The sequence below is a fragment of the Stenella coeruleoalba genome (genome assembly GCF_951394435.1).
Source record: "Stenella coeruleoalba genome assembly, contig: scaffold_225, whole genome shotgun sequence".
NCBI classification, from domain to species: Eukaryota; Metazoa; Chordata; class Mammalia; order Artiodactyla; family Delphinidae; genus Stenella; species Stenella coeruleoalba.
The window spans coordinates 94,400-105,835 of NW_027646180.1; the positions used below are offsets into that span (position 1 = coordinate 94,400).

Here is an 11,436-nt window from a genome sequence, read left to right on the forward strand (position 1 = left end):
ATAAATTTTACCCGTGATGGATCTGAGTTTATGAATGATTGTAACTTGAATGATTCAATGGATTTAGCAATGGTTGAAAACAAAATCAATACCTTGAATTATTATTATTAATTTTTATTTATTTTGTCCCAGAGAAGAGTTAGACAATTACAATTTAAGTAACACATTTCCATTATTTTGACTTATACTTCTTAAATTTTAGACACCTTCTTGTTTCATAATAAATGTTTCATCTACATCCCTCACATTTGAAGCTGGATTCCAAGTGGACCTAAAAGATGAAAAGTGAGGACAGCAAATGTCTCTACAGTCAGTAACATCTAAGACAACTAATTTAATATCACATGAGGGCATTGCTGATTTCCAAGTATGGCTCTTGCTTCTTCTTTTCTCAGCGATTCCAACAAACATACTAAATGACCTAAACCATCTGTCCTCAATGTTCCTGAAGTCCACACCTCATTCTGAGCTTATACCCTCAAGATTTTATAAGGGAAAACACAGAGACCATCAGAAGGACCTGTCCACGTGGTCCCCACGAACCCACCGCCACCAGCCCTTCTCCCTCCTATCACGATGGTCAGGGCCTCTTGCTGTGACCATCACTGGTAACCTTCAAAGCAAGATGAGTGAAATCTCCCCACTTCATTTCCCATCACCCACTGGGCATCTCTAATGGATATTCCCTCCAGCATTATCATATGATCTGGTCTCCAGACTTAATGGACCCCAATTATTTCCACAAAGGAAAAATAACTTTTTTTAGTTCTGATGAAGTAACACATTTTTCCTAGGGTTAAATCGACCCTAACAACACATCCCCACCCACTGAAACATAAAGACACCTGCTATATATCCTTCTATGTTAACATGAATTTGGATGGATCTCCTCTAATCCACCAGCTCAAGAAGGGCAGGTCAGATGCTGGGGCATCTGTACAAATGCAGGCCCTTCTTCCACCTGTTGAATAATGGGCCCACCTGGTTCTAGGTTTTAGATGCCATCCCTTCCGCTCCCCTATCCCACAGCGTATCAGCTCAATTTTCAGGTCCTGGCAACATGGTCCAGACTTGCCCTGTGATTCTTGCCCATATTACGTTTGTTGGTTCTCCGATTATTGACATTCAAGCAGGCAGATTCATTAGAATTTAATTTACTCTACAAACATTATTGGAAAAGCTAGAAGAAGTATAGTACTCTGTTCATGAAATTGTATGGAGTAAATATCTTCTCACAGACAGCAGGCTCGACATCAGTCAGTGTACAGGTGATATCACTGGGTTGAGGGAGAGCTGACGTGCCCCAGACCCACAGGTGTGACCTCGCAGGGCAGGAGTGGAGCCAGAGCTACATGTACAGGGTGTCAGTCAGAGATGGGGACTCACATTGGTCTTTCTGGTTCCCAGGAGAAGTAACATCACTGATGACACTGAGGTCAACATTCAGCCCCCCTGGCAACCCCAATATAAATTTCAGACATACCATTACCATCGTGATCCCCAATTTACATCCTTGCAGACTGAAATGCAGATGGTGAGGCCACATCCTCAGTACCCACAGCGAGATGTGATGGAGCTGTGCTCTGCTCTCCAGCACCACTTACTGATGTGACCTCAGGCACAGTCCCAGGACTCACTGACCCAGGGACTCGGGAGAGCTGCTCTCAGGTGGACTTTTCAAGGGAACCTGCTTCCTGAGGTGGGAACTTTCCTCTGACTCTGACACCCTCATACTCTGCAAGCCATTCACTGTGAAGGTTTACTTCCAAGAATCATGCATGTTCTCTCACCCAGTGCAGTGGGAACTGTGTTCCCTGAGCTCCAATGTCACTGGCTGTGACAGAGTTACAAATGAACACTTCTACAAGGAGTGAGTCTGTGCACTGTGACCGGGTCACCTGCCCAGCATGTTGGAGTCCTGAGGAGTTTCCAGGAGCTGTCTGTTCTTAGACCTTGCTAACCCTGGGTATTCCTCAACGTCCACATGCAAGGAAGGAGCCCTGAAGCTAACAGTGTTCCTGCAGACACTCAGTTGTGCACAGGAGACAGACAGCTCAGGCTACAGGCCATGTCAGCAGTGCTGGGATCCACGACCATCTCAGCAAGAATGACTACCTTGTCCACAAAATAAACTGTGTGTATAGTTGTTAAGAGTAAATCCACCTCCAGAGCAAGTCTTGATAATATTTAAACTGTTTCAGGTGAAGAAATGTTCACCCAAATTAAGGGAAACACGAAGTCCGTTGTGAATTATGATAAACATTAAATTTTACCTGACTTTGTCTGAATTCAATGTCATTATTACATGTATGGTTTGTCTCAAATACCTGCGTATCCAGGATATAAACTTGAGGTAATGCAGAAAGGAAAAAACAAGAGTCTGTGTCTGACATCTTGGAGGACCCAGAATGTGTGAAGGGTATTTATGTGAAATATATACCTCCACGGGATTAAAGTCTACTCCCCAAACCTGCCGTTAATCTTTGAGCACAGCTGACTTCCTGACTAGCCCTTCAGCATCATTTCATTCCTGGACACAGAGTCCCCCAGGCATATTGAGGGGACCCCAAGTGGGGCTGAGTTCTCTGAGGGCACAGTCAGCACCCTCCTCAGGTGGAGCCCCAGAGACTGGGACCTCCCTTCACTATTTTCCGATTTTTATAGCCTGGTCCCTCCCATATGCAAACATTCCCTTATGTCACAAGGTAAAAACAAAGTACCTGTTCACTTAAATTCGGGTTTCTCCTCATGATTGAATAGATTTTCTGGGCTTCATGAATCCCATCTGCAAGAAGATGAATCCACTGTGGTTCTTCCTCTTCCTGGTGTCAGCTCCCAGAGGTGAGTTTCTCAGGGACTCAGGCGTGAACACATGGGGAAGCTGATTCTGAGCCCATGAGTCACCGTGTTTGTATCTGTCCACAGGTGCCCTGTCCCAGGTGCAGCTGCAGGAGTCGGGACCCAGCCTGGTGAAGCCCTCACAGACCCTCTCCCTCACCTGCACTGTCTCTGGATTCTCACTAACCAGCAGTGATGTATCCTGGGTCCGACAGGCTCCAGGAAAGGGGCTGGAGTGGGTTGGGGGGATATATGGTGGTGGTGGAAGCACAGATTATAACCCAACTCTTAAGTCCCGGCTCAGCATCACCAGGGACACCTCCAAGAGCCAAGTCTACTTATCGCTGAGCAGCCTGACAACTGAGGACACAGCCGTGTATTACTGTGCGAGAGACACAGTGAGGGGAAGTCAGTGTGAGCCCAGACACAAACCTCCCTGCACGGGGGCCCGTTACCACCAGGGGGCGCACAGGACCCACCAAGTACAGGGCTGAGGCCTGTGGCAGGTGCAGAGAGGGGCTGGGAGAGAATTCTTGTTAGAACCTGTACTTTCCCCTTCCAGCCCAGGACCTCTACCAGAGACCCTGTTCTGTATCCTAATATTTCTTTGTTGTGGATTATGAAGTGTCTAGAAAGTTTTGTGTGCATGTACATATTTGCTTAATTTTTATTTTTATTATAGTTGTGTATATATATATTCATATGCACAGACACATTTAATACTCAAGAATTAAGGTTGTTTTTCATTTCTTTATTTACCTTTTTCTCAAAGGAGCTCAGAACAACCCTGCGGCTCACCATAATTTTCAATTTCAGCCTGAAGTTCGTGAAACGTGTAAATATCCTGAGAGTGCACATGAGACTTTTAAACAGTATCAATTGTTGTTTTGCTTTTGTAGATGTGGAAGGAGAGACACCCCGTCCTGCTTTCAGGCAACCTGCACAAGCATTCTGAATTCTGCAGCAGGCAGTGTTACAGACTCTAACGCCAGAGTGCTCCAATAATGCAATGCAATTATCCTCGTTATTCACAGATTCCAAATCTGCAAATTCACCTACTTCTGGCTTCTATGAGCACCCAAAATAAATACTGTCATTTTGTGGTCATTCACGGACATTTACGATGTGGTCGGTTGTTTGAATCACCCAACACACTCATACACACACACACACACACACACACACACACACACACACACACACACACATTCCCAGCTGAGGTCAGTCAAGGTGATGCTCTCTTTTCTTGATTCAATTCCCATCCTGTAATTGAGCACTTTCTGGGGTCAAATTTGTGCCATGCTTTTCACAGTTCTGTGATTCTTGGCGATTGTTTAAAGTAGTCCCAGGCATACGGCTGAGGAACAGTCTAGTGTCCCTACGCACAAATGGCTGTGAGTGGACTTAGGGAAAATGTACATGAGACATCAGCTTCATTCAGGCATGCGTTATATGGCCATGGGTGGTGAAATGATACTCATGTCTCCAATATGCAGCTCACCCAAAACCTGAAGACAAAACTCGCTGCTGCATATGGGATGCAGCCTTGGAAACTTGCCTTAATTCCAAATACAGCCTGGCAAGTGGGGGCTTATGGCCAAGATGCAGATAGACATATATGGAAATGTAAGTATCGTATTAGAAAAGAAACATCACCCATTCTTCAGAGGTGACATGAAGCTGTGTCCACCCTGGATCTCAGCCAGCACCCTCCTCCACAGCCCTAGAGAAGGACCAGCCGGGACCATCTTTATATGGAAACATGCTTCCACCTGCACATCACACCCAGGCTCAAGGGGAAAGCACAGCACCTGTGCTACTCAGAGTCAGGGTTCTCATCTTCACTGACATAACTCTCTGAAAGTCAAAGCATTGATCAAAATGAACATGAAAATCCTCTGGTCATTCCTCTTCTTGCAGGCATCCCTCAGCTGTGAGCATCTCCTGGGTCTGAGGAAGGTGGAGTTATGGGGTGACATCTCTGAACTGGGTGTCTCCTTGTTTCCCCTTCGCCAGGTGTCGTGTCCCAGGTGCCGGTGCAGGAATCAGGCCCAAGACTATTGAAGACGCTCTCCCTTACCCGCTCAGTCTCTGGATTCTCCATCACAAACAGTGCTGGCTGCTGGGACTGGATCCCTCAGCCCCCAGGGAAAGCGCTGAGGAGACTGGGGTGCTTTGGGTCTGGGAATAGCACAGCATACAAGATGTCTCTCCAGAAATGACTCTCCTCCTCCAGAGACAGCTCACAAATTCAGTTTTCCCTGCAGGTCAGCTCCGTGATGACCTAGGACACAACCCTGTGTTACTGTCCCAGTTGGTTCAGTGAGAAGTCAGGATGAGAACAGACACGACCCTCCCTGCAGGGGGCGCTCCAACCACCAGTGGGCGCTCACGGTCATCTGGAAACAAGAGGACCCATTTCACGGCAGGTGCAGAGGATGGGATGGAGGGATTCTCTCTCAGAAGCTGTGGTTTCTCCACTGGACCATTGCCGCCCTTGAAAGCCTCATCCACAGTGATTACAGGAAACTTTCTTGTTTCTAAACTTGAGACGTTTTTCATGGAGTCAGGCTTGTCTGTCTTTCCTCATCTATCTTTGGAAGAGCTGCACAGATACATTTCTTCTTGAGACCTTTACTTGAAGATTAGGTTACTACTTTCTGTTATTAGTTGTCAAGTTTTTAATCGTTTAATGACATAGATAATTTTTACTGTTGAACTTTAAATCTGCTCTCCACCAGATGGATTCCATCAGATGGATTTCCAATTCCTCTCATCCTGACAACCTCTCCAGTCCTGTCTGATGCAATGCCTTTCACTTGAATAGAATGAGTCATGTTGATATTTGGAAATTGATGTCCATACAGCACTGCAGGCATTCTCTGCTCAGGGGGCCTTTGGAAATGTCAGGACACAGGCTGGGCTGTAACATGTGGGCTGTGTTGCCTGCACCTTGTTATCTAGTGATTGATAATAGAAATTTAGATAAAATAGAGAGATAGATAAAAGAGAACAGAAACAGGTATATAATCATCGTATGGAAAACAACCATAAAAACTGACTACATAACCCTTTTTTAGGGAGTGGTAAAGGCTGGAAGCTGTAAGATGATACAAGCACCCGTATGAAGTTATTTGAACAAACATAAATATTCAAACAAATTTGGTAAATACTTTTCCAGCGCACTCCTCAATCCCATGGTGAGTGTCTGGTTTTCTCTCTAAGAAATTGACAAATATATTCCAATTGGCAGCCACTGGTATCCTTCCAGCAAGCGGATGAGGGGCCTTTCGCTCTACATCATCCCCAATATTTGAATTGCTTATTATTTTGTGCTTTAACTGTTGTAATAAGTGAGTAGCAGTATCTCGTCATGGTGTTATTTTATGTTTCCTTAATGAAGAATCTTGTTCAAACCTTTTATCTCTTCTTTGCGGAAGTATCTTCAGATCACTGGCACAGGGTTCACTATTTTCACTTTTTGTTACTGTTGTTAAGCTGTGAATTTGCTGTATATTCATGATACAAGTCCTTTATAAATAGGATATTAGAAAGCACATTCTCCAAGTCTGTGCCTAATTCTCTTCTCAGTGAAGTTATTGTTACTCTTGCTGTTGTTGTTTTCAGGACAGAATTTTTAATGGGTACAGAAAAATTACAAATTTATTTTATGAATGATGTTTGAGATATTATAACTAAAGATTCATCATGAAACTCAAAGACACCCATAATTTCTGCCACGTCCCTACACCAGGCCGCTTGCAGGGATGGAGGGTTAAGTGCACCTTCTTGAAGGGAGCATGACCATGATGAGGTTCCTGAAGTTATTCCTTACGGGAGATTTATCCTACCTTCCCCATTAGATATATTTATTCAATCTCTTTATATAAGTATGAATCAAGATACTTGTTTCAGAACTTGTGTTAAGGTTATATACTAAGGCATTTTCCTTGCTTCTGCAATTGTGACCACTTGTCAGCCATGAGGAGCTCTTTCAGATTGTCTCCTGTATCCTCTTTACGGGCACCCATCCATTGGTGTGAACACTTCCTTACTTTCTGGTGCCACAAGAATCTGCAGGATAAGCATGTGTATTCTCTTCTGTGGCCCTGGAATTAGCCAGGCCTCACATGAGTCGTGGATCCTTTTCTGGAGAATAGCATTAGCAACCAGAAGGGTGGGTATTAGGACACTAATGCTGGTGTCCTGTCTACTGGCGACATTGCCTCTAGACGCATAAGCTAATAGACCTTGGAAATATGTCTGTGTGCTCTACCCCATGTATACACACACACGTCTGCAACTATCTCTGTATCTCACCTTCTGACCTGTGTGAAGGTAAAAGTGAGATCATTCTTACATCTCCGATCCTAGTGCAACATCACTTGGGGAAATCCAGCCTTTCCCCCTTGCTTCTCTGTTACTTTCCATCCAACAGTGAGATGCCTGGCTCCACCGATGCCATCCAGCTACTAATTGTTCAATTCCACATGCACAGTAGTAACAGAATTCTTAGCCGGATTCCTGATGAAACTACCGTTATCCACCGGGTTCTAGTGCTTACGTGTAGTGCTTACAACTTAGCCTTCAGACACCACACATTGCCAAGTGACTTGGGTCAAAACCTATTTTTCCACCTTCTTCAGACATGTTAATTGTTAATTGTTTACATGTTAATGTTACATGTTAATGTAAATGTTTACATGTTAATTGTTGATGTTAACATGTTAATTAACATGTTAATATGTTAACATGTTAATTAACATGTTAATATGTTAATTCAAAAATTCACTAAAATTGTTAACATGTTAATTAACATGTTAATATGTTAATTCAAAAATTCACTAAAATATGAGGTGTCATCTGTACAGTGTGCATCGTTCCATCCTTGAGTCTCTGACTTATAGATGAAATTTATATTTATATTCAATAAGGTTCACTCTTTCTCCTATTACTATATATATTTTGACAAGTTCATAGTGCAATGTTTCCACCACTGCAATTTCATAGAGAAGAATTTCACTATCCTGAAATATTGCCCATGTTTCACATATCAAACATCTTCTCCCCAATTCCTGCTAAATGCTCATCTGCTTGCTTTATATATAGACTGAAGTTTTCCCAAATGTGAAATAGGTGAAATTGAAAGTTTTCAGACCGAATTTTTAAATAGCAATATGCATTTAGGATTCCCTCATGTCCTTTCATGGTATAATAGTTTAATATTTAAATTGCTGAATACAATTCCACAGCATGGATACATCACGCATTGTTTATGTACTAATTTATGGAAGAACGTATTTGTGGCTTCCATTTTTTCTCAATTGTAAATAAAGAGGTCACAATAATTCATGGACAGCCAATGATGGAGCTCTGAGTTTCAAGTCAGTTATGTAAATGTTACGAGCATGACTTCTGGGGTCTTACATTAAGCTCTGTCTAGGTGTGTGAGTGACTGCATGGAGGATGGGCTCTGATGCAGAGACCACTCAGCTGAGCCAGGCATCGTGCTGAAAGGATGTCAGAGCCCAAGCAATGTCCACACGAGGTGGACCCAAGGCCCAGCCCTCAGACCCGGTTGAGCCCCCAGCCTACAGTCAGGGTCACCCTCCCTTACACGTGAGTGTGCATCACAGGAGCAGGTCCTGTAGCTGAACTTGAGCCTTGCACAGCGACCCTGTATGGGGCAGGGTGGGCTTCTCCTCCAGGCCCGCCCTAAGCAGAGACGGTGAACAAAATAAAGAGCTGCTGTCAGTAGAAACTGTCAGGGGTTGTGGCAGGGTTTTGTCCGTCATTCAGCACCTAGAACATAATTGTTCATTCCCCCATGTGATCCTATTCCATATGTGGTAAGTATATGGCACAGTGGGACTGGATGAGGGGTCAAAGGCCACACTGTGAGCGGAGATGCTATGAAACAGTGCAGATCCAAGTCCAGGGCCAAGGTCCTCCCCAGGATGCAGGAGGACCTAAGAGCTCAGGCAGGAATCCTGGGCTGTCCCAGGTAGGAAGACACACCTGTGCGGATAGAAAGGTAACACCATCTGACTCACACTTTAGCAGGACCACGCTGACACTGGCGAGGTAGTTACTTAGGAGACGTTGGGACACTATTAAACCCTAACCACACTTGACTTCAAGGCAAACATTTCTAGTTTAATCTTGTAGTAGTTTTTGTTCCATTCAGCAGCCTATGGCAACATTAACAATCTTAGTCTTTGTTATTCTGTGAGCACTTGTCTCTCTCCAAGATTTAAATTTGCTGCTGTCTTCGTTCTATAATTATCTGATATATTGGTGAGATTTTGATAATGTGCAACTTGCCCCATTTTGAGGCTGTTTTAAGAACACTAAATAAGAAGGATTTTCTCAGCTTCTCATCTCTCTGCGTCTCCAAGACGAGTATCAGCTTTATTGTAACACCCAGAAACTGGAAAGAGTTCCAATATCACACATCAGCTTAATAAATAAGCCAATCATGCTATGATCATTCTTGAAATGCAACCTGTTATTAAAACCAAGGATTCTTGATACACACAAAAACATGAGAGTATTGCGCTTCCCTGGTGGCGCAGTGGTTGAGAGTCTGCCTGCTGTTGCAGGGGACACGGGTTCGAGCCCTTGTCCGGGATGATCCCACGTGCCACGGAGCGACTGGGCCCGTGAGCCACAACTACTGAGCCTGCGCGTCTGGAGCCTGTGCTCCGCAACAAGAGAGGCCGCGATAGTGACAGGCCTGCACACCGCGATGAAGAGTGGCCCCCGCTTGCCACAACTAGAGAAAGCCCTCGCACAGAAACGAAGACCCAACACAGCAAAAATTAATTAATTAATAAACTCCTACCCCAAACATCTAAAAAAAATAATAATAATAATAAAAAAATAAAGATAGTGAGACTTTTAAAAAAAAACAAAACATGAGAGTATTCACAAATATTTGTGCTGAGTAAAATAAGCCATGACAATAAATATATATATATATTTTTTGTTTTGAACATATATTATGTTCTCACTTTTATAAATTCTAGAAAATGAAATGTAACCTGCAGTAAAAAGGGAAGATCAACGGTGATGAGGGGACAGGATGGAAGATAACAAGGGACACGAAGGAGGAAACCCAGAAACTACTGAAAGTAATGAAAGGAATTGATTTGTTCTCTCCTGAAAATGATTATGCCTCCATCAGTATTCATCACAGTGTTCATTCTGAGTGTGTGCGCTTTGTTACATGTCAAGAACCTCATTAAAGTAATTACAAATGAAGAAATGCATGACTTGGGAGGGAAGGAGTGGAGGGGATATACTGAACATAAGAGACTCTTGAAAATACTTCTCATCAACGCTGACCCCCTCCATATATTTTAGGTAAACACGAGAAGAGAGCAAGTCATCATGACCTCATTACAGAAGGGGGATCTGCAAACCTCACCTGGCAACTCCAACTCTGTCTTCTAGTAGGTTCCAAGGAGCAGCCTGGCCCAGAGCTCAGGAGCAGATGCTGGATCTAACGGTCACCCCATGTTTCTCCTTGGACACTACACACACCCTCCATTCCTCTGGGTGTAGTTTACACCTCTAACATGAGGGTAACAATGACAGCTACATCATGGGATGTGAGTGCATATGTAAGATGATATATGGGTCTTAAGGGTTTACTCCGGAACAATCACACAATGAAAGTTATATTTCCCAGTTGCTATCAACACCACAAAATCCAAGACTCTCACACCTGCTCTGAGACCCTGCCCTTTCTGAGGACATTCAACGACATAGCCTCTTATATACTAGAAGGTCATGCAAATAGGGTCCTTCCTCTGCTGATATAAAGCAGCCCCAGCCCTGACCCTGCAGCTCTGGGAGAGGAGCTCCAGCCCCGGATTCCCACGTGCTCCATTCGGGGTTCAGGACAGAACACTCACCATGGACTTTGGGCTGAGCTGGGTTGTCCTTGTGGCTATTTTACAAGGTAATTTATGGAGAGCAAGAGACACTGAGGATGTGAGTGGATGTGAGTGAGGGAATCAGTGGATGGGTGACAGTCTCCTGACCAGGATGTCTCTGTGTTTGCAGGTGTCCAGTGCGAGGTGCAGCTGGTGGAGTCTGGGGGAGGCTTGGTGAAGCCTGGGGAGTCTCTGCGACTCTCCTGTGCAGCCTCTGGATTCACCTTCAGTAGCTATAGCATGAGCTGGGTCCGCCAGGCTCCAGGGAAGGGGCTGGAGTGGATCTCAGTTATTAGTTGGAACGGTCGTAGCACATACTATGCAGACTCTGTGAAGGGCCGATTCACCATCTCCAGAGACAACTCCAAGAACACGCTGTATCTGCAAATGAACAGCCTGAGATCTGAGGACACGGCCGTGTATTACTGTGCGAAAGGTACACAGTGAGGGGAAGTCAGTGTGAGCCCAGACACAAACCTCCCTGCAGGGAGACAGGAGGGGGGATGCAGGGGGCACGCAGGACATACAACTGCTGTGTGGTTCAGCCCCAGGAGCAGGTGCAGATGGTAGTTAAGGGCTGCTTTCCTCTAAGGGTCTGGGGTTTCCTCTCCATATACCAGTTTTCCCTGGGGAACCTCTCTGTACTCATCCATGGTTC

General features: G+C 44.5%; 1 gene segment (V, D, J or C); it reads left to right on the forward strand.

Annotated features, from left to right (window-relative positions):
• The first annotated feature begins 2,774 nt into the window (after positions 1-2,774).
• On the forward strand, positions 2,775-11,225 carry LOC307181277 (immunoglobulin heavy variable 3-23-like). The segment is given in 3 exons: positions 2,775-2,841; positions 2,926-3,030; positions 10,909-11,225.
• The last annotated feature ends 211 nt before the right edge of the window (positions 11,226-11,436 follow it).